Source organism: Numenius arquata, chromosome 7 (assembly GCF_964106895.1).
Source record: "Numenius arquata chromosome 7, bNumArq3.hap1.1, whole genome shotgun sequence".
Taxonomy (NCBI): domain Eukaryota; kingdom Metazoa; phylum Chordata; class Aves; order Charadriiformes; family Scolopacidae; genus Numenius; species Numenius arquata.
The window spans coordinates 50,663,172-50,686,733 of NC_133582.1; the positions used below are offsets into that span (position 1 = coordinate 50,663,172).

The window sequence follows — 23,562 nt, forward strand, 5'->3', positions numbered from 1 at the left end:
TCTTCTTATATTCCAGCACTGCTCAAAAGTTTACTTTTCCAGCTTTATACAAAAAGAATGTTGATTTTCTCTCTAATAGTTTTCCACTTGAAGTATGTTCCAGTGCAAATCAGCATTGCTTGTATGGCAGAAAGGAGAGAGAAAGAAAACTTTTAACGACTCCAACACTGAACAGATGTTCAAATAAAAAGCAACCATTACAGAATGCATTTCCAGTTCAGGGCATATGTATTGTATGTTTAATTTCATTAAATTAAAAACATAGAATTCTGGGTTTGTAATTTAATTTATAAGCATCTGAAAAGCCTTTCATTGAAAACAATGATTAGTAAAGTAAGCAGACTTAATATTTGCCATTCCGTGTTTGAGAAAATTAATCAACCATACGATTTCTTGCACCTTTAATGACAGCAGAATTTGCTTTACGCAAGTTCTCAAGAGACCAGTAAAAGTGAATAACCCTACAGAGGACTGGTTAATTTCTCACTCCAGATCAAACACCTGCAAGGGATACTGCACAGGGTTGACTCTTGTAATCTCATTATATGTAGTTTGGGCATGAGGATTGCTTTCAAACAAAAGCAACTTTATTTAGTTTAAAAAAATAATGAACTGCAAATTTGACTTTTGTTTACAAAGCTTTTTATTCTATTTTAAGCCTAGCTTCTTGTCTGGCTACCTGTCTATCTACATCTAACCTGAAAAAGCAGCAAGGGACAGCCCCACAGAAATAAGCAATGACATTCCTCTCCAGTATTTTAGGGCTTGGAATGAAGAATGCTGGAACTCCTTAATGCTCCAGATTTCTCAGTCACAGATCTAGGAGGGGAATATATTTCTTGAACTCTTCAGTGAGAGACAGCTGACAGATAACCTCCTGATCCCAGAACTGTCAAGGCCTGGAAATACAACCCTGCCTGACCATGATCAGTATTTACCAAACAGAAGAAAGGTCTATGCCTTTCTGTATGATCAGGATTGTGTCTGATCCAAGACAATGAATGGTAAGGGAGGAAAAAAAATCTGCCATTTCTTGATGTCATGTGACGTAAATAGCTTCACCTCAAGGCAACCCCATTCCCAACTCTAGTTACCTAAAGACTGAATTAGAATTTACCCATGCGGATCAGAAGAATAATTCAGTCTACCCCACCTGCAAGACTATTCTGCTTGCCTACCAGATGAATTTGAAGCCAGTTCAACAGTATTCTGCATTTCTGCAGGGTAAAGCAATCTCACCACTTGGCTTATTCACAGAAAGCCTGTAGGCAGTAGACATCACTGTCTGAATGTGATGACCATCAAGACAAATCTTAAAATTAAAAATTAAAGAGTTTCTCACAGCTCTGAACTCCAGAACACCCTTGATTAAGTTTTGGCTTCTCCAGAGATCAATGACCCTCAGCTACCAGATTGCCTGTGTGAGTCCCCATCCTGACAGAGATATGGCAGTCACCATCAAGCTGCATAAACAGAAGAACTTAAAGGATATTTTCCCAAAGACACTGGCTAGAATTTTCCACCAAATAAGTGACTGAAAAGAAACAGAAGAGAAACTCTCACTCAGAAGCTGAGAATGTAATTGCATAGAGTGTGCACAAACTGTATGAGACAGGTTTGTGATCCTCAGAGATATAGTCTGGCATGGAGAAAGAGGCAGACATATTCTGCTATATGTGGAGGACTTCACCCTGAAAGTGGGGTGGCAATCATGAACCGAGTCAGGGTCTCTCGAGGCATTAAGCCTGTCTTGAATCAAAAAGACTGGCACATGAGAAATCTGTATGTATCTGAACAAATGCGAGAGTGACTTCTCAGCATTTGTGAGACTTACATGTTCTCGATGCTGTTCAAGATGCCCAAAACGAGACTGGCTCTACAGTGCAGATGCAGAATTCTGTCCATGACAGAAGCTATGATTTTTGTGCTGAAACAACTTTCAGAGTCGTTCTAGGATCTCTCACACAATGAAGACCATGTCAATCTTCAGATTACACCAGGTACTGTTACCATAACCCAGAACTTCCCCTAAAGACCGCCTGTTCTTCAGAATACTTTTATCATTGAAACGTCATCAATACTCATCCCCTGCTTCGGCAGGGGAGTTGGACTAGATGATCTTTATGGTCCCTTCCAACTCTAAAAATTCAGTGAAATTCAGTGAAATACATTTCCTAAAACCATATGCGCCACATCCAAGGTCCCCTGCAAAAAGTTTTGAGAAACAGACCAGACCACAGATAAAACCACTGTGAAACTTTGCTAATATCTCCTACAAGTGACAACACAAAGAGTTTAGTTTATCCTGGAGATTGTAGCAACAGAAAGCAAAGTATCCAGCAGTTTAAAAAACAGAAATAATCCCAGCTGACATCTATGGCACTTAGGAGACAGAGACAGCTGGAGAAAATGGCTTAATAGACCGAACAGGGAAGAATATCTCCATGATAACATTTTTTTTTTTTATTCCTCACAAGGTACAGACAAATAAATGGTTGTGTGACTAAGCACTATTTACTAGCAGAATTCTGGAGACAAAAAAGAATCTTAAATCGGACACTGAGATACGCACATTGTTCCTGAACAGCAAAGGTTTTAATATATGCAACTTTATGATAACACTACTTAAAGAGCAGCTCCAATAACCACAAGTACTGACAGGGACAGTGGTGGAGTTCAGAGATTTGATAACATAATAGATCAGAATGATAGAGGAAACAATGAATAGTGCAAGGTTTGCAAACAACTGCTAAATGAAAGTATGCAGAGAGGGAACTTTCCGGCCTGTGAATACCCAAATGAATCATGCCCCAGAAGACACCATGGGGAAAGCAGTACTTCAGAAAACATTCAATCCCGGTGCTACCAAGTTTAGGTACTGCCTGGTACAGTGGAATCTAGAACACTTTGGGAAGAAACTTACAGCCCCAGGCAGGGGGTCACTGCCCCTCCTGAGGTGGGAAGTGAGTGGCTGCCACCAGATTACTGTGAAGGACAGTCCTTCCACGTGCCAATGAAGCATGGTCCTTCCATGTGCCAATTCAAACTTCAGAGATGGGTGTCTGTGATCCCACCTCTCTCCAGGATTAGAGCAGCTACCTGCAGCTTTGATGCGGTAGTTATGCTAACTAGGATTTGAAGGTTAAAGTCTCTATCTGAATTCAGCCCACTAAGCTACTCCTTTTGGGACAGAGGACTTTACAAAGAAAAGACAATGGTAACAAGAAGTGGCAGAATGACACATTTTTAGAGCACTCGTCTGGGAAGTGAAAGTCCCTGATGTCATTCCTCCATAAACATTTCACTTGGTGACACTGAATGCAAAACATACAAAGAGTCCATGCAGCAGGGACGTGAACACTGAATTTTGCCCTCTCAGAGGAACACCCACCTCCCCAAGTGACAGACCCTGCTGCTTCTTGTTTGTGCTCTAACTGTACATTTCCATTCGTGTTTCTATACCTGAGGTTCATCAGAAGCGTGGAAGGCAGCTCTGTCCTAGTCTTGAGAGCATGCGGTTGGCACCTGAGGAGTGTTTGGGGATCCCCAGGAAGGAGGACTAGAGCCCAATCACTCAATGAGTGGGTGAGTGCTCTGCCAACCCAGCAACTACATAAAAAATAGAGCACAAGACACCTTCCCTCAACCCAAGCACCTCCCTGCAGCCTTTTTGATTGTAAATGGCTGAACTTGGACAATGTGTGAAGAAACTCACACCTTGTGGCAATGATGGCAGACAGGCTACAGAAGCCATAGTCCCAAGAGTGCCTACTTAATTAATCCCAAACAGGCTTACAAACAAGACGGATGCTGAGACATTCAGCCTAAAAAAGATGGCAACGTCTATACGTATGTGTAGTAACAAGACTGCAATCATGTACACTGTCTCAAAAGCTTTTCAATAAATCAAATTTTTTTTGCATGTAAGTTCTGAATTAAGTAACATGTTTATGAATCTGAGGGTCGGTATTGTGGCAACACTGAGCAATTACTGGTGAGTAGGTGAGAACACAGGCCATGCCTAAGTTAGGTTTATTTTTTTAAAATCACACTATAATTTAATGTCATACAGCATAAACGCTGTTTTAAAAGTAATTTGATGTACATCTGTAGCCAACAGTTGCAATGCAATTCACTATTTTATGACGAGAACAGTCAGTCTAATGATCTTCATGATGAACAGAGTGAACTACTCTTCTGACACTGTACAACTCATTGATGACTTGCTTTTATAGCGCATGTGATACTTAAGTAACCAATTTGAGTATGAAAACTGCCTGTCTTCATCACAGTACAGCAGCAATTGCAAAACCACCTAGCTTAACAAAATGATGTATAACATAAGCCTATCTCAGGAAGTGGTTAGTTTAAAAAAAGTAAAAATAAATCTTTATTTAATTTAGATTCCTAAGCATTTTTCTTCAGAATCCTGCAAAACAAAAACTCTGAATTTAATAGATTTTCTTTATACTTAAGAAAGCATTCAGGTATGTCTATATATAGTTAAGTCTACTCAAAGGAAAAAAACCAAAGATATTTAAGGCAGTATTTTAAAACATTCAATTTCTAAATGCATTCTAATAAAAATACGGTAATATCAGCAATTTGTTCTTTTCCAAGGTTTCACCTGTGGTTTTAGAGATATAAAGAGATATGCAGCAGACATAGATAGATCAGCAAATGAGTTACAAATACAATGCCAGTATTGTATTATCCTTCTCTTTATAAATATTTTCATCACAAAAATATTTAGGGCTTTCTTTAAAAAAATATCTTTAACTGATACAGTAATGATAAACAGGACCGCTTATTTTTGCAAACACAAAAAAAAGAAATTAGTATGTATATGTTGCCTATGTACAGCTGCCAGCTCAGTCCATAACAGCATGCAGCATTACAAAAGATGCTAAGCAAGTACCTGACGGAAGTCTAATTATCTCAGATCCTGTAAGTAGTGATTCCAGCAAGACCCTTTCATCTCTTCTGAATGGCAGGGGGCTGTGTCCAGCATCTCCCCTGAGTTGGGGTGCCGCTCAGGCTGACACCTCGAGGATCAGAAGGGGGGGCGAGTCAACCTCTCTTGAATCTCAATTATTGCCCGTTGAGAAATGTCAATGCATTGTGAATATTTACTCTAAACTCGGGAAAAGGGAAATATTTAACTCTAGGCTAGCCTCTCTTTCACCCACCCCTCCACCTGTATGGTTATGATACATACACTATGCGTTAGCTCTTACAAATGTGGGTGTTCTTCCATTTGTCCGTGCAAGCGCAGGAGTCAAAAGGGGTACCCGTTGACTCATTAGAGTCGCCTGCTGCTAAGGGATCTTTGATCCCAGCAGATAGAGACCCGTGTGTGTGCATGTACTTACATGCTTTTTCTTGTACGTATACGTATTCATTTGAAATCTGTGCTTTTGCCCATATGTGTATTGATTTGGGACACCTTATAGTAAGTTAGTGAGAATCTTGCAATTACTTTGAATCTGTAATTAAGACGCTATTCGATTATCTTGTTAAACCACTTTGTAAACCTTTAAATCAGTTAATCATTAAGTGGTGCCAAACTTCAACCTCTTGATCTACCTCAAATCATTAATAATTTTTGAATCGCTGCTAAATCATAACCGTGTCAAATATTTCCATCCGCGACACCTTGGTGCACCCTCTCTCAGACTAATTCTCCTGGAATCAACAGTGCAGCAGAAGAATCTGCTGGCAGCCATCACCCAGCCTCCCTCCGCCAGCCAAATCTCTACATCCTTCCTCCTCAGTACCTTTTAAGTTGCCATTACTAGGAAATTCTAACACAGTGACCCAAATTCACTACAAAGCACGTACTCTATAATGCTTTAACACAGCTGTCCAAAGCTTGCAGAACATGTGAGAATCAAAACAAGAGAAAACTCTCCAAGTAATTAGCAGTTCAGCTGACAGAATCCCAAACACTTCAGAAACGGCACATATTGAATCACATCGTGTACAATAGTTTCTGAATGGAAGCGTAGCCACTGTTTAAGGGCACACAGCACTGAGCAGTTGTATTTAAGATAAAGTGGAGTCCTCAACTGAAATAATAGGCATTTGGGGGAGACAAAACATCAGCTGTTTGGAAAACACAGGGCCTCCCACTTGTCCTGAATCACTATATTTGAGCTCAGCATTTAAATATTTTTTCCAAACTGGTATTTGTGTAATATCTGCTGTTTGCAGAAATCTTCTGAAGAGAAAGGTATTTTTTCAGTGTGGTGGGTTGACCCCAGCCAGACTCAGTTACACAATGTTACACAACATTATAAAACACAGTGAGGAGGAAAGAAAAATAGGAAGATGAGCTGCACAAGTAACAATTCTTTTTTTTTTTTTTAATCTTTTTTAAGTAAGAGAATTCTATTATTAAAGCGATATGGACACAGGAACAAGTCTTAGCTCAATATTCAAACAAAAATTATATTATTTCAGATCAGTTGTGTGGTTCATGATACAGCTAAGCCAATTCCCTCTTCAAATCCTCTACAAAACACTAATTTTCTGTTCTGTGTCTTCCTCCTCCTGCCCCAGCTGCATCTCCCTTCTCCCCACCTCAGCTCCTCAGGCCCCCATTAGCACCTGTCTGACACACAGTAAGTTAATTTACCTCACTACTTCAGGAAATGAAACATCTCTTTTTGCTGAATTAGTTTTCTGCAATTTTAGTCAGCTAAAACAACTGGACATGTGATCGGGTAAGTATCAGAGCTGGTTTAAAACAGCCAGTAGAAACAGAATTAACTAAAAATGGGAGGAAAGAATAGAATCACTTTCTATCGAGAAATTAATTCAATTAAAATCAGTGCAGTTGAAACTGTTCTGATGAGATCAGTTCCTATATGACCTGAGAAGAGAACTTCATGTCACTGGGGACAACAAAATCCCTCATCTTAGTTCACCTCACAGAATGTACATCAACAATTTCATAAACATATTGAACATAGAGGCAAGGTATAAGAAAGAACTAACAACACATGAAATTATAGAATTGAGGTTCTCAGGGCTCCTTTGGCTCATTTTGTTCTGTTTCACTTCAAGAATACAGGACATGAGAAAATTTATGAGTATATTATATGAGAGATATCACTACTACACTACCTATCCAAAAGAGCAGAGAAAAATGGTAGCCTGTGTTGCCCTCGTTGCTTTCAGAGCAGGCAATTTAACTTGGTTAACTCAGTGAGTGCGATGAGCAGCGAAATAACACGATATGGTTTTGCAAATAAAGTCTAGACTAAGGCTTTCTTTGTAAAACTTCTTACTGAAGAGCGAGCTTAGTCATTTGATCAGTTCACCAAGAGTAAAGAAACCATTTTTTAAATATGTTTTTTATGTTGCTGCCTTAAGTATCCTTAGGTTCTTTAACGTTCAAATGCTCTCGCAGTATGTCGCAGGGGAGATTTCTGTGAACCTCTGCCATGGGACAGACACTTCTTCCACCAAGATGCCCAGGACATCCACAGGTGTGCTGCCGCCTGCTCCCTCTCGCCCAGCCATGTAAGCTGACGCAACCTGACCCTGCTAAGAGAACGTCCAAATTCCAACACTAAAACTCACTTAAGCAGCATGAATACATTTTGTGCCTGAAAACATTAACTGTATTTTATTCCTCACTGTTAGTGGTTGCAAGTCATACTGGTTTAGTTCTAGGAAGAGAACTAAAAAAGAAATGCCAGCTTACGTAGAAAACATTCTTCTGTTAAATGAGAGAACAGTGATTACAGAGCACTCCTGGTTTTCCTCCTTTTCAACAGGTGTTTTGAAGTTCTAATTCTGAGCCTCAGTTTTACCCATAACAGAGGCTACATACCAAAATAGTTTAGCCATCTCTTCTTAGGGCCACGTATCTAATGGCAAAATGTATGCCTGATCTCTTGAGGATCAATTAATTAGGTTTTTAAAAACAAAATATTAAATCAAAGTGGTGTTTCAGTATATTAATTCAGCAGACACAAATCTGTATGTTTTTCAAACGTATGTAAAGTAAACAAGCTGATGTTGCTTACTCGGCTGAAAATAAAGGAATTGTAACTACTTATACTACATTTGATGTTGACCTAAATTTTAAAAATTGTTTATAGTAACTAAGACTTCTCCATTCTGCAGTTTCATGCTGCCAAGTACATTTGCCTTATGGTAGTAACTACTGTAACTCACAGAAATGCAGTTATGTTTATAAAGCAATACACATAACGATAATACTATACCTGAGTATTAAAATACCATAGTAAAGATGACATCCAAACACCACTGAGGTTTTCTTTCATATGGAAGTACATCTGCATATTTATGATTGTAAAATAAAGAAGTATTTGGTTTCAGGGGTTAATTTGGAACACAGATGAGCAGGGGAAAGGGAAAAAGAAAAGTCTGATCTCAAAAGAAAATAAACAAGAAGCATCTAAGGAAACTGCCCAGACTGCTGTGAGCGCTAAGAGAGCCAAAGCCTGAATTATGCTTGGCATGAACCTCCAAGTTTTTCATTTTATTGAGTCAGTTACAGTTCAGGCTTCTGGGTTGTATTTCCAGTGGAAGCAAAAGAGGTATCCACTTTTCACAAACTCAATAAAAGTAAAACATGTATATTCCAGATCCAAATAAGCAATATTTTAACCAAATTTGGATAAGCTACAGTAATTATTTATGAAAACCAGCAGCTACTATGTACTCTTTAGTCTTAAAACTGAGGAAACCGCATTGACAGAAAGTTGTTAAAAATTACTTAGTGGTGTGAAAAAGCTAATAATCCTAGATAAGTGAGTAGAAAGTGGTTTAGACTCCAAAATTCTCAGGTACTAGGAAACTGGTCTATTTGCCATAGGTCAGATATATTTTAACTACTATGAAGAAACACACGTATTACAAGCATTTATTTTTTCAGTCATCGATGATCAGAAAAAGGAATAATAGTTACATATGCTCCCAGCTTGAAGAATTACAAAAACAACAAAGCTGACAGCACAAGAAAATACTGGAGGATTCCAACAAGCGAGTTGGCTCAACAGGTTCCAGTACAGCTCAGGAGTGAAGCAGCCTTTCGTCTTTGCTGTGATCCTTAAACCCAGCAAGACGCTCTTTCTGCATACAGGCACAACTATTTAAACCCTCAGCATTTTCTTTAAAAGGTTTTAAATACCTGAACGTTACAGCTAAGATACACTTTCACAAACATTTTAATCAAAACCTATCAACAAGATTTAATATGCAGAATACTACAGCAATCATTCTGAAGTTGAATCTCGGGGTTTTTTCAAGTATTCATCGCTGCAAGTCAGTTCCACTGGTAGAAAGCAAAGCATTTTTCCATTTCTTGTTTCAGGCATAAACAACAATTTGACTGAATTGGCAAAATAAGTAACTTCTGTAACACAGCTGTCAGGCTTCACAGTTTAAACCAAAAAAGACAGCATGGGGGTGACTTATAAAGATAACACAATAACCATGTTTAAGATTTTTGGGATTTCAGAGGCAGCACAGGCTCTGCAGAGAGCTGCTTCACCTCTCCCTGTGCTGCTCCTCCTCAGCGCCAAAGAGGAAAGAGAAGCCAACAGCAGGACCAGGCAGAGGCGAGTGTGAGCTCAAGCCTCCCTAACCCTTTCCCACTCCAGTTGGTAAAGCCTTCCCAGCAGCTTTCCCAAAGTTTCCCACAGGCATAAGGGTTGGGTTTGTTTGGTTTGGGTTTTTTTTTTATCAACTTTCCTACCTAGCAGGCCCAGACACTGTCCTATCTGATCCACAACCCACAAGGCAACTTCTGTGCAGATTTGCGCAAACGCAATGTGTTGATCGTAAGTTAAAGACAGCTGTTTCCACATTACTTCCAAATAAGCAAAGTAGAATTAAAAGAGGCTTTGAAAAATTTGACAATGGTGTAAAAAAAGCGAGATGCATTGAAGGAGTTTTGAAACATGAAGGCGGAGGTGACAGTCCTCTGTTCACAAAATAGGGAAATGGTTAATGGGCCACACTCAACTGTCACCTTAGAGATTCAGTTCACAAAACTAACTCTACAGCCCTCCTAAAAAATTAAACTACCTCTGAAGAACTTAAGTTTTAATTATTAAAAGTAATATAATTGTATGTATTTGTATGCACATGGTATATTTCACACTTTTGTATGATTTAAAATGGTAGAATTGCAGAAGACAAGTAAAGAATCATGGAATTATCTAGGTTGGAAGGGACCTTTCAGATCATCGAGTCCAATCATAAATCATTCTCAGGGATCACACTGAAGGATGCTTTGAATGACAACAGGGGAGTTATTGTCAGTGAGAGCTGGGGTACACAAGCCCTTCTGCAATTAACTGTATTAATATGTTTAATTTTATGAATATCAACATTCCTATGTTCTGCATGTCACCCAGAGCTAAGGGAGACAAGAGGACAAACCACTTGACAAAAACAAGTTTCTAGAGCGTACATCTTAGGGTGCCATGATGCAACTGAAGTTACATAAATGTAAATATTAAAAAAAACACCACAATAATATGGAAAAGGACAGCTTACTCCATGCAGGCAAGATTCATATTTCTTAATGCTGCAAATACAGTCAACAAATGAAAATAACTGTGTTTGTTATAAATGACTAATTTAGTCACAAAGCAGAAAAGTGCATTGTCTCTCCTCAAGTATGGTAAGCTGTCTATATGATATTCCCTTAATTGTCAAAGGGATCTTGCTCACAAAAAAAGAGAGCAGCAGATTGACCATGGATGTGTTATATAATTTAAAAGACTGGCTTTTTCACACATCTGTACAGGTCATCTCACCCAACCTCTCAACACAAGGTTATGACTAAATCACACAATTTCACATTCACTGATGTGGCAGAATGGTCGTTTCCACCTGTACTGCCAATTCATGTATTTTGTCCAAATTTCAACCCAAATGGCATCTGCTATCTTGGAAAATTCCTGATATCTTTTTGTATCCTTTCCTGTTGCTGAGTGTTCTCCAGGAGCAACACAGAAGTAAAATTATTGCCTAAAGGTAATTTTATCCAAGTAAAACACTCAGGCTTAAGAGGAATAAAAGGCACTTTTTTTTTTTATTCTAAAAACTATCATTAACTTTGCCCTGCAGCTTTCTATTCATCAACTGATTTGCTTCATTCCAGTGACTGATGAATGGTCTCTTTAGATCTGCTTCTTGACTAATGGTGATTGGACTAGCACATTTCATAAGATAACTCCAAAGAGAGAGATGGAACTTCACAAGCTGAATTGTTCTGCTTGTGTGGTTTGAGGTAAGCTACTTTTTGTCAAGGAGGAGAGTGACCATTACCAATATTAACTCTTCAATGCCATGAAGAGCTTGCATGCATAATTCAGTATTAAGTACAGAAGTTGGAACTTTTTAAAACTTACTACTTGCTAAACAAAGATTATCTTGCAAATTCTTTTTTGAGTTGCTACTTCGGCCTCATTACTTAGATGTCAATGATAATTAAACAGTGATAATTAACTGTTTATTTTTAAGGAGGGCAATTCTTATGAATTAGACAAAAAATATTTATTAGGTTACCAGCGCTCAGTAGTCACACAGGCAGAGAAGACATGAACCCAAGTATCTTTGCTAACCACATACTGCTGCTTCTGGTATGTTTTCCTTGTTGATTTTCAGATGTATGTAATTTACAGTTGTCAAACAATTATAGGAAATTCTCATTCTGAATGCTACATCAATGCCCTCCTTCCTCCTTAACTCTTAGTTAATTATTCATAACAGTTACAAGCACTTAGAAAAGAACAGCGAACTATAAATATTTAATACAAGATGCCTGTAACAGAAAGATATGACTACAAAAATCAAATAGTATAAAGTATTTGTTTATCCTAAGCCAATAAACAATAAGCCATACGCTCTTGAGATTTTAAATTCATACAAATGTTCATAGCTTTGACAAACCAAACCTAGTAAGTCATCTGTATCCTTTACCAAACAACTACAATTAAACAAATAAAAATTACCAGGTATAGCAGTTTTCTCCAGACTTTTACTATTTTAAAGGGATTTCTTTTGATACTTTGGTACAAGTTCACCTTATTTCCAGAACATTAAGGAGCTCAGCCTTCAGAAACCTCTGCTAAATGGTCTGCACTCAAATACAGCAGAAATACCCCAGTTTCTACAGAACCTTGTACTCTTTTCCCTACCACAGTATTTGCAGACTTCTCACAATGCCATTTAGTTACAATAAAAACTCTTTTTTAAAAGCAAGCTACAGATTTATGAGAAGGAAATCATGGCAGAATAAGCTTCACGATGATAAAAGTGATTGAGATAGAAGCAGGCAGTTTCCAGGGCTACCAATGAACCATATATTATGTTTTAGATGGTTTCCTAGGAAAATAATCCTAGGGATCACATCGTCTATGTGTGTCTCTTTATGTAGCCCTCCTCCTAACTTCAGAATTTATTTCTTGATTTCAACGAAATCTGACAAAAGAAGAGATCTAAAGACAACTAAGCTCCACGAGTTTTCCCAAACCAGGAAGCCAGTAAGAAAAAAAGAACGAATAAATTTCAGATTATAAAAAATGCATAGATCAAGAGTTCAGACTTCCTTGGATCCCCAAGTCATCCAAGAAGACACGATCTTACTGGAGACCACATACCATTAACCTTGTGGCAGACACAACTGAGTCCAAAGCAGAGAAAAGACCCTGGCGCTTTCCACAATGCCCTGTCTCCCAAAGGTGAGTAAAATTTTAGCCCAAAGAACAATTTTTCCCCTTCATTTTTTTCATTCTGGCTTCATATAAATGAAATTTATATAAAACACTCAGATCCAAACCTCTGAACTACCTCTCTTTACTGCCTCTCACCCAGGTTTCCTCAGGAGACATTATGGCATTGCCAAGAACTCCCGAGGGCTTGATAAGAAAAACAAAAGCTTGTTGTATAATATTATCAGTCAAACCCCTCTCCAAGAAGGGCAAGTGCAGAGTACCTGCCTCTCCAAAGACAACGGTCTCTGCTACTACTACAGAGACTATTCCTCATCTTCTCTAGGCAAGAAACCACAGAGAGGCTTATCTCATCTGAGCACGGCCTGCTGTCTTGTCACAGAAGATACTGGCAATTTTGAGAGACAACAGGAAAGGTTTCAGAACAGACCTTAACCTGTGTCAAAATCCTTACTGTAGTAAACAGGCTTCTTTTAATTTAGGAAAGTCATGTATTGCCTGAGGTGCTTAAAACCAGCACTGTACTATTCGTCCTCTTTTTCTACCAAGACAGCTGTAAGTTGCATCTGAACAGAGCCACACATCCCACTTAGCCACAAGTGGTGGACACACACAAGAGTCATGAACCTTCCTTTTATGAAGACAGTCCTTTGTCTATATCAGAACAGCTGAATTAAACCGTAAGACTTCAGAGGCGAGTTCTTAACACCGTACAGATTACCCCAATCTCAATTGATTTATTTTCTTAGGGGAGATGACAGCTTCATAAAAGGTTAACTGAAGTATTACGCTGTAGACATTGCTACTAAGGGGCCATGGTCTTTGAGCTAAAATAATACCAAAAGCCTTGGGCATGTCAGCTTTTGTCTCGATTTGTCTTGGCCTGCCTAGAGCTTTGTTTTAACTTGTCTAGTTGTAATAGCAATAATCTAATGACCAGGTGACTACTACCTGCTTTTAAAACAAAGCAGGTAGTAGTCACCTGGTCTAAAACGATTCTGGTCATTGGGCAATGTAACACTATATATTTTTGCAGTTAACACACAGAAATAAGGAGTAGATGACCTGTGTAGAATAAACAGTCTGTGACCTTAGAAGAAAAACACAGCATAGAGCACAGAGCTGAGAAGACAACATGGGTCTTGAAAATACATGCACAGGATGATACTGGACACCCAAAGGATTTAACAGTCCATTACTGTTAGCCAAAGGAATGCAACCTTGGAAAGTGGGTAAGAACAGTTTTAAGGCAAAAAAGAATAAACATGAACATATGTAGAAAACATGAAACAATGAGGTGGGAGCAAGATGTTGAGCATGTTAAAAAACACATTATTCTTCCTGAAAAAGGTCAGCTTGCTGAGAGGACAACTGTCAATAACAACTTGCCTTGACACTTGGCCTCATCCCCAAAATGAAACCATTGCCTGTGGCATCCATCCGCAGGGGCAGTGGAAGTCTGACCATAACATCAGAGAAAGGCATATATAGTAGAAACTGTGTAAGGACTTTAACAATCCATAATTTGAACTGTGTTACTATCATAACTGGACTAATAATTCTTTCCTTAGACTGCTAAGATTTTATGTAGACTAGCAATAAATGGTTGCCTTTCCCTGTAAGGTGTACCTCCTTTCACTCGTAAGAAAAGCTTGAGTGTAACATATTGATCAGAATTCTGTGACCTGGACAAACCAATTGGTAACACTTTCTTTCCCATCAACAATCACATAGGTTGCTTATCTTCCCACACCCAAGCAAATAACCTCACGATACTTACACTTACTGTTAGCTGATAGCTAATATAACCTAGTGCACAGCTGCTAAAATGTTAATAGTGATTGAAGAATTCTTTACATATGGATAAATAATGCTTCATCATTTTTGCCTCAAATGTACCAAGACCAGTTAGCAATTGATAAATTGAGAGGACAACTTCAGCAGCACCTGTTCTGTATTTGCAGACCTTTTCTATCCAGTCTTCAGTGCAGATATTACACCTGTAAACTAATGAATGGCAACCTCAGAACATCATAAAGCACACAGATTAGAAAACACATTAATGCTGTTCATCTACTGACTTAGAAGAATGAAGAAACGCTGATTACGGGTTAGATGAAATCATACTAAAATGGCTGGATAGAACTATGTGCACATGGCAGAACTCAGAAAAAAAACACAACCCAAACTCTTAGAAAAGCAATAAAAGTGTAGTCAATGTTAGTATATTCATGACAATAGCATCCATACAGGGTTCAGAAAAGTCTTTGTGTACTGACTCATACCAAACTTCAACTTTTGTATTGCTGAAGTCCCATCCTGACACAGACACACAGAACTATTTAGGTTAGAAGGGATGTCCTGAGATCATGTAGTCCAAACCCTTTGCTCAAAAAGGGTCACATAGAATGGATTTCCCAGGACCACGTCCAGTTGGATGCTGAGTATCTCCAAAGATGGTATAAACATGTCTTCTTTTGTTCAAATGGAATTTCCTGATTTTTTTAATATATGCCTATTGTCCGTTGCCCTGTTAGTGAGCTCTACTGAGAAAAGTCTGACTCCCTCTTCTTCATTCCCTCCCACCAGGTCTTTATACACATTGGTAAGATCCCCCTGAGCCTTCTCTGCTCCAAGCTGAGCCATCCCACATCTCTCAGCCTCTACTCGTATGTAAGATGGTCCAGTCCCTTAACCATTGTTATAGCCCTGTACTGGGCTTGCTCCAGTAAGTCTGTATCTTTCTTGTACTGGAGAGACCCAAACTGGACTAACTACTCCAGATGTGACCTCACCAGCGCTGAGTAAAGGGGAAGAATCACCTCCCTTGACCTGCTGGCAACACTCTTCCTAATTCATCCCAGGATACTGTTCGCCTTTTTTGCCGCAAAGTTGCCTTCCTGGCTCATGGTCAGCTTCTCATCCACCAGGACCCCAAGGTCCTTCTCGGCAAACTATGAACATTTTCATGTTTCATTGACAGGTGCCTTAAAGGACAAAAATAGCTAAAGGTCTGTCAAGATAAGAAGAAAAGTTGAGTTAACAGAGAAGTGATACATATACTATTGATGATTTTTATCACAAGTTAGAACCATTTCTATGTATTTACTTGTTTTAAACACAATCCATTTCAGGAGCTTTGCTCCTAAAGGTAGTGTGCTCAGTGAAATAAATGGAATGAAAATTCATTATGCAGAGGGTTCATATTGGCTCCAACCTATGATAAATTTAGTATAATTCAGCAGTTACTTATGTTCTGAACGAACAAATTGACAATGCTATCCATGGCTTCTTCATCCATCGTTAGGAACTCCTTTGCTTATTATTTAATAGCCTGTTCCACTAACCATTATCAGCCTCAGAGAGGAAACAGCTGAATATATCAAACTCAGTAACACTCAAAAAAACCTTCACAATTTCAAGGACAGTATATACAGTGTGGGGAGCGGAAAGACAACCCCCTTCCATTACACTAATTCTTATAGGGAAAATTGCTTCTCTCTCTAGCATATCAATTACTGCCTTGCTTTTAGGAAAGCATGTTGAGAAAGCAACTGGCTATGGATATATTAGTTTGACTAATAAGCAGTGTTAGAAATTTCTTTATCTTCACAATATTTATGCAGCTAATAGAGTTTTGTTTTATAGTATATCTTTACAGGACACCAAAATTCATAATGCTTGTTTTTCTAATGAAACCACATACACAAGTATCTATATTAATCCTTAAATCATAGAACTGTAGAATCATTTAGGTTTGAAAAGATGTTTAAGATCATGAAGTCCAACCATAAAGCTAGCACTGCCAAGTCCACCACTAAGCCATATACCTAAGCACCACATCTACACATCTTTTAAATACCTCCAGGGATGGTGACTCAACCACTTCCCTGGGCAGCCTGTTCCAATGCTTGATAATCCTTTCAAGTGAAGAAATTTTTCCTAATACCCAATCTAAACCTGCCCTTGAGCAACTTGAGGCTGTTTCCTCTTGTCCTATCACTTACTTGGGAAACAAGACCGATCCCCACATCTCTCAACATCTCCTACAATCTCCTTTCAGGTAGTTGTAGATAATGATAAGGTTTCCCCTCAGCCTCCTTTTCTCTAGACGAAACAACCCCAGTTCACTCAGCTGCTCCAAATAGGACTTGTTCTCTAGACCCTTCACCAGCTTTGTTGCTCTTCTTTGGACACACTTCAGCATCTCAATGTCTTTCTTGTGAAAGGTCCAAAACTGGACACAGTATTCGAGGTGCAGCCTCACCAATGCTGACTTGTTACAACAGGACAAGCACTTCCCTAGTCCTACTCACCACACTGTTCCTGATACAAGCCAGGATGCTATTGGCCTTGGCCACCTGGGCACACTGCTGGCTCATGTTCAGCCAACAGCCAACCAACACCCCCAGGTCCTCTTCTGCCAGGCAGCTCTCCAGCCACTCTTCCCCAAGCCTGTAGCCCTGCTTGAGGTTGTTGTGACCCAAGTGTGGGACACGGCACTTGGCCTCATACTATTGGCCTCGGCCATCGATCCAGCCTGTCCAGATCCCTCTGTAGAGCCTTCCTTCCCTCAAGCAGATCAACACTCCCACCCGACTTGGTGCCATCTGCAAACTTACTGACAGTGCATTCCATCCCCTCATCTAGATCTTGATAAAAATATTAAACAGAACTGGCCCCAGTACTGGGCCCTGGGGAATACAGTACCACTTGTGACCTGCCACCAACTGGACTTAACTCTTTGGGCCTGGCCAATGATCACTTGATTCACACATCTTTTATGTTCTGTAAATTAGAGAGAAAAGATATCACTCAAGCATGTACACTACTCACTCGATGAGAAAGCACAGATAGAAGCAGTGCTGAAAATCCTTCAAAACAATACTACACATACCAGAATTTACTGTTTAGCTTGTTAATAGTGATTATAAACATTCTGAAAAACCTCGAGATAATACATTCTGTGCTTTTCAAGATTTATGACTTACAGTCTATGGTTTTCTCAGAGTTTTTGGATCATTTCTAAGTGATACACGAAAGGTAACTCAAAGCAAGAGCCCCGTTAGACACTTTCCCTGTTATACTGCTCCTAGATAACTCTGGGGGTCTATGAAATAGACAAGACTACAATGCACTAAAAAACCCCACGAAGTTCAAAAAGATTATGAAATGTTGTTATTACATAGCCCCATACCTCCTGGTACAGCTACTGATGTTTGGAACTCAACTTTAAGCTGCTTCCACCAAAGCTTTCCAAGTGATCTATTTTCCTGACCCCTAGCAAAAATCACTTACTCCTTTAAGGAGGTGCTGGAAGTCAGGCAACCCAAAATGAATGGTCCGACATCATCATCACTTCCTATGTTAATGTGAGTATCTTCAACCTTGGGGAAAACTTACAGGACTGTAATCCTTGTGTAGTTCCTAACTAATTCATAATTGTTGAAGCAATATCATAACACCAATATTATATTTCAAGATATTTCAAGAAAACATATCCAAAATTTCCTACTCCATTTAGCTGTTCATTGCACTTTGCTGTGAATCTATCATAGTTACAGAATTACGATTCTGGTTTTGTTTCCATATGCCACATTGAAAAAATGTTATGCAGAGAAAATAGATGTATTTTATGGATGCATGCAAGTATATCATTCACTGATTTATAAGACATTGGCAGCTAAAAATAAATGTTTACACAGGCAACTTTCCTAAAATTCTATGCTGTACGGTAACAGGACTGCAATTCTGCCTGAAATTAAAAGTAAATTACTACATCCAAAACCAGACTCTAGGTATATACATAACTTCATGAATAGGAAGTCTGCCATACACATCCTTTTGTCATGGACGAAGATGAACAACATATACCCTTAGCAGTACAAGACTCCTCAAGAAAAACTGTCAAACTTCTCACAGCTCTGAATCCTGCAGCATGTGAAGAAGTCATCAAAACGAGTAACCGGCTAGCAATGAGTGCCTATGGTGAGCCGGCACACACATCTGTCCTTGGCTGGTTCCAGAAACAAAACAGCTGAACCCGAAGAGTAAACAACAGTAAATCTTTTGGATGCTTTTCATCCAAAGACTTTAACAAGTTTCAGGAAAACGGTCTAAATTCAGACTGCAACTCTGACTCACTGTGTGACATTAATTTGTTTTAACTGACTTTAAATGTTACAAATGTGGTCCAAAGTCTGAGGAAAACGGACAGACTTACTTGCCATCATCAGGTAAAGAGTGATAAAGAATATGAAGAATAAGAAGATAAGACTAAGATTTAGGACCATGAAAGACAAGGCACTCAATCATGTATTCTTTACCTCACAGTCAGCTCCCTAATACATAGCAACAGAGATGAGTAGTACTTTTATATATGTTCTTCTTTGGTTTATTTGCACGTTGCCACAGCAGGCCAGTAATTATAGAACCCATGACCTTCTGAAGCTTGCTTGATATGGTCATTAACGTTCACCTAGTAATCTTTTTTTCTTTATTTACAGACAGCATTTAGATAAATTACTTCTGTAACCACAAACTAGTTTAAGGAATATCACTTTGATTCCCTTTGAAGAATAAGCCGGCATTTTCTTAAGAACTCTCGGTTTACTAAAAAATACCAACCATAGCAATTGTATACGCTGTTATACCTTTGGATATTTTAATATATTCTTGTTCAGTGATATTATTTACCATCCAATAATTATGTCACTGGTGTATACTTTTCTAATTTTCTTATTTTAGTGAAATTACAGTAGAATCAGGAATTCTTCATGACACCGGTCTGAATTCTTGTTTTACTAGGAAAATTCCATTGAGGTATGTTTTGAAACCAAGCTGTACAGCTACTAAATTTAAATATGCACCACATGTCAAGATTTAAATACAGATTCACAAGTCCCACTTTTTCTTAAATGGAATAAACTAGTGCTTTCCTGCTTTCTACCATTTCTGTTTATAGCTGGTCATGAAAATCCACAAAACAAAAGAAAAAAACGTTTTGGAAGCGAAGGTAACTGAGGGAATAGGCATTCTATGATTTCGGCAACGCTACATATCTTCCAACTAAAAGCTAGTGATGATACAGCTCATTTTCCCTCTGAACTGCACAAACACTGCAAGGTGCCAACACTACTAAGCTGCTTCCTGCAGGGTTCACAACCGAGAGAGAGGGAGGGAAAGAAAGGAAACAAATACTTACAATGAATAGAATTATCCCTTTATTAGAAGTTGCATTTACCAAAACTCTGCTAAACTACCAAACATTCAACTGGTAATACTAATCCATATGGATTTTCGGGGGGGGGGGGGGGGGCAGACACGACAATTTTATGACTTCATTAATTTTAACGTAATCATTTATGAATTCATTAATTTTATTAATTAATTTGTCTACTGTATAATGTACCTGAAATCTAGAGAATTAAGACAGGGAGAGACTTGTTCAGTTGAATATCCCAGCGTCTCGTAACTGTTTTCTACTGAAGCTTCTATAAAAGAACCATCTATGGCAGTATCATTTGTGTCTCCTAGTTAAAACGCTGTATCCTCTTGGCTTCTTCATCTTGAGGCCAACAGTGTGAAAGTACCTTGATCCACACCTCTTCCTTTCATATCATATGAACGCAGAAGTCACTCATCTAATGACTTAAATATAACTCTTAGTAAATGAACTTCATTCGTTAATTATGTCATTATATTAAAAGTAGAATAGTAAAAAAGCCATCATCAAATAATGGCTCATAATTTGGGAGAGTGCTCACTGATGTCTTTTTATGAATTTTCAACCCACATAACTTCAAAGTGCATGCTATCTTAAAGAGTTTTCTTATTTTTATATGTGGGTGAGACTGCTACTAAAACCACCTTGATATAACCAGTTTTAAATATAAACAGACATTTTTAGACATTGCACTGGCATGTAGACTTTGGGCCACTTTTCAAGTATATTTACAGAGGCTCCTGGGACACCAGTTACCGGGGCAACCTCTGAGGTCACCGTCAGCTACTGTAAACTACAGATGTTTCAAGAGACTCCAATTTATGCTAAAATTGCATGTGCCGTGCATGAATGGAACCCACTGCACCGCACCGAGCCAGGACAGCTGTTGCAGCACTAGAGGACAGCCCAAGTCCAGAAGGGCGCTTCAGAAAGAATTCCTCTTAACAAAACTGACAGAGGGGAACACGGGGAGCAAAAAATTCATTCTCAAGCTCAACACGTCTGAACACAGCCTGAAGCCATGTCTTCTCACGTTGCCAGATTCCTCTTCTCATGTTCCACAGCTGCTCTAAGTCTCGTTTTCGATCACATCTATGATCTTCCCAGTCACGCACACTCCTCTCCACTATCTCTTCCCATCTGTTATGGTTCCCTCCCAACCCCAGCAATGCTCCTGCTTATCTCATGTGAATCCTACGTGGCTGGCAGGACAGCCACGAGACAGCACGTGCTGTAGCTCATGTGGGATGATGACACCTGCGCTGAAAGGCCAGGCCATACAGACACCTCGCCTGCTCAGTAACTCACTACTGAAAGAATGGATAGTGACTGCGTGGTCCCCGAGTTACTGTAACGAAGAATAAACACCGCCTATTTTCTCCACCCAGCTGTAAAAGTTCATGAAATTTAGAAAACCTAAGTTATGTCCAGGACCGACCTCTATCCTTTAGTCTTATTTTGCAGAAATCAGGTAGTGGCAAGCAGAGGCAGTAACTCACTTCCTCAGGAAACCTGGCTGGAAAAACTATCTTCTCATAGAATTATAATCTAACTTTTATAAATACAAATGGGAATCTCTGGGTTAAACTCTGGTATCAGGGTAACTAGTTTATTACACACCCCGCTGTCCTTCAGGTAATTAAGGAGGTGTGATCTGCCTGGATCTCCCAATCATTAAAGGGAAAACACATTATATGGGAAACATACTCCAACTACCATTTGCCTCTTTAAAAAAAAAATATAAAAATCCTCCTAAGGGTTTACTTTAGCATCCTAGAACCTTAAAAATCACATTATTTTTCCATAGTCTGAGAACTCCAGACAGGAAGCACATACGAAAGATTGGTCTCCTGCTGGCTTTATGAAAAACAGATAATAGCTTTTATAAGAGAGAAAAGACTACAGACTTGGAGAAAACACAGTAAAACCTGGGGTGTTTTCTCATTTATCAAAAATATTTTAGTGCTCATAGAGTCAGTCACACTGCCACACAGAACTTTCTAATTTGTTTACTTCACTATAGCCACTCCTACGTTTTGAACTGATTTGCACTGTTCTCGGAAAGAGAATAGCTTTATATCTAGTTTAGTTTATAAGCCTTTCACTAAGATTTAAAATCAGCAATATAGAAGAGCATCTCCTCTTTATTATGTCTTGGGTTTGGAAGGAGACCAGTCAAGCAAGCCTGCAGTATAAAGAAAAAGCTCATTTGTAGCAGATGTCACCAGATCAGTAGAAAAACCCAGCAGTTCCTTTATTTATAAAAACTTTCAACAGAGTACATTGAGATGATCAGTAAGAGTTTTGGCATTGTTCTCCAAGCTCAGGACGGCAGACAGAAGAAAGCACAGCTCTGGAACCACTTTCAAAATAGCTGACCCTATTCCTTTTCAGCACAGTGGCAGCAGAGGAAAAACTGACTGTTACACTCTGCATTACCTGCTATTTACAAAAACCCAAACCATGTTATATTAAAAATTAAAAACTGACATGAAGAAAGAGTGATGAGTGAAAACTCTCTTGAAGTTTTTCCATTAATTCAAGAAAAAGTAATATGCTTTTTAAAAGTTAAAAAAAAGGAAAAACTACTCTGCTTTTCTTACACTTTTTATTTTCAATTATATTAAAATAATCTCCTATTCACATCTTATTTATTAGAATTAAGAATACTTCACAGTATGTGATCAAATTTCTGAAAGAGAAAAGGACCTGTATCTACAGTGGGACCAAGCCATGACCCTCAATCATGGCACATCATGCTCTATGCTAAATGAATAGAAGAGTATAATGAAGCAGACATTATTCTACTCGGGAGGGGAGAGAAATTTAGCAGTTTCTGGGTGCGTACATGCACATAACACGTAAACACACAAACACAAAAAAAATAAAAGGGGATCGGGAATAGCCATCTTCCAGTCTAACATAGCTTCTACTTTGAAAATAAGCACAAGGCACTGCATCCTGTCAAATATCGTCACCTGTATTATGTGTCTCCTGTACTATTTACTTTCTTTTCATTAGCATTAATGATACAAATACGATTGCATCAGAATTTTATAGGAAGTTTGCATATAATTTGTCACATGTAGTAGTGCCCTGATTTCAAAGCAACAGGCTTGTTTCAAAACTTAAAACACACCTCAAGCTGATTTTTCAGTGCTTTACAATTAGCAAGAACTACCCAGATCTGTAGATTAGGGGCAGTTTGAGTGCATTCAATAATTTCTAAAAACTAGCTCTGTGTAAAACAGTCAAGGAGAATTTCTAGAAACTTACTAGTTTTCCTTCCAATGAAAAATGTTATTTGAATTGCAAGGTTCACCCGCAACATCTGAGGCCCAGATAAGTGGGAAAAAGAATAGTTGGCATTCGTTCCGAAAGCTCAGTGAAATACACTGAAAAGGAATGAAAACTGAAATTGAATTGTAAATGTTTATTTAGATTGGTCTCAAAGTATTACCCAATACATTCTCTACATCTTTACATCTATACAATACATTCCCTACATTTTATAATAATGAAGATATGTGCTATTGTTCTCACTAACACACAGGAGTAAGAGTCAGAGAACATTTCGAGGCATTTCCTCACTTCTAAATATACAGTCAAGTAATA

The 23,562-nt window shown here is 38.6% G+C and overlaps 1 protein-coding gene across 1 annotated transcript in view; it reads right to left on the minus strand.

Moving 5' to 3' along the window:
* The window catches only part of PLCL2 (phospholipase C like 2), a 103,094-nt gene that overhangs the window by 47,259 nt on the left and 32,273 nt on the right, over nt 1–23,562 (minus strand). The gene's annotated exons all lie outside the window — the stretch shown is intronic.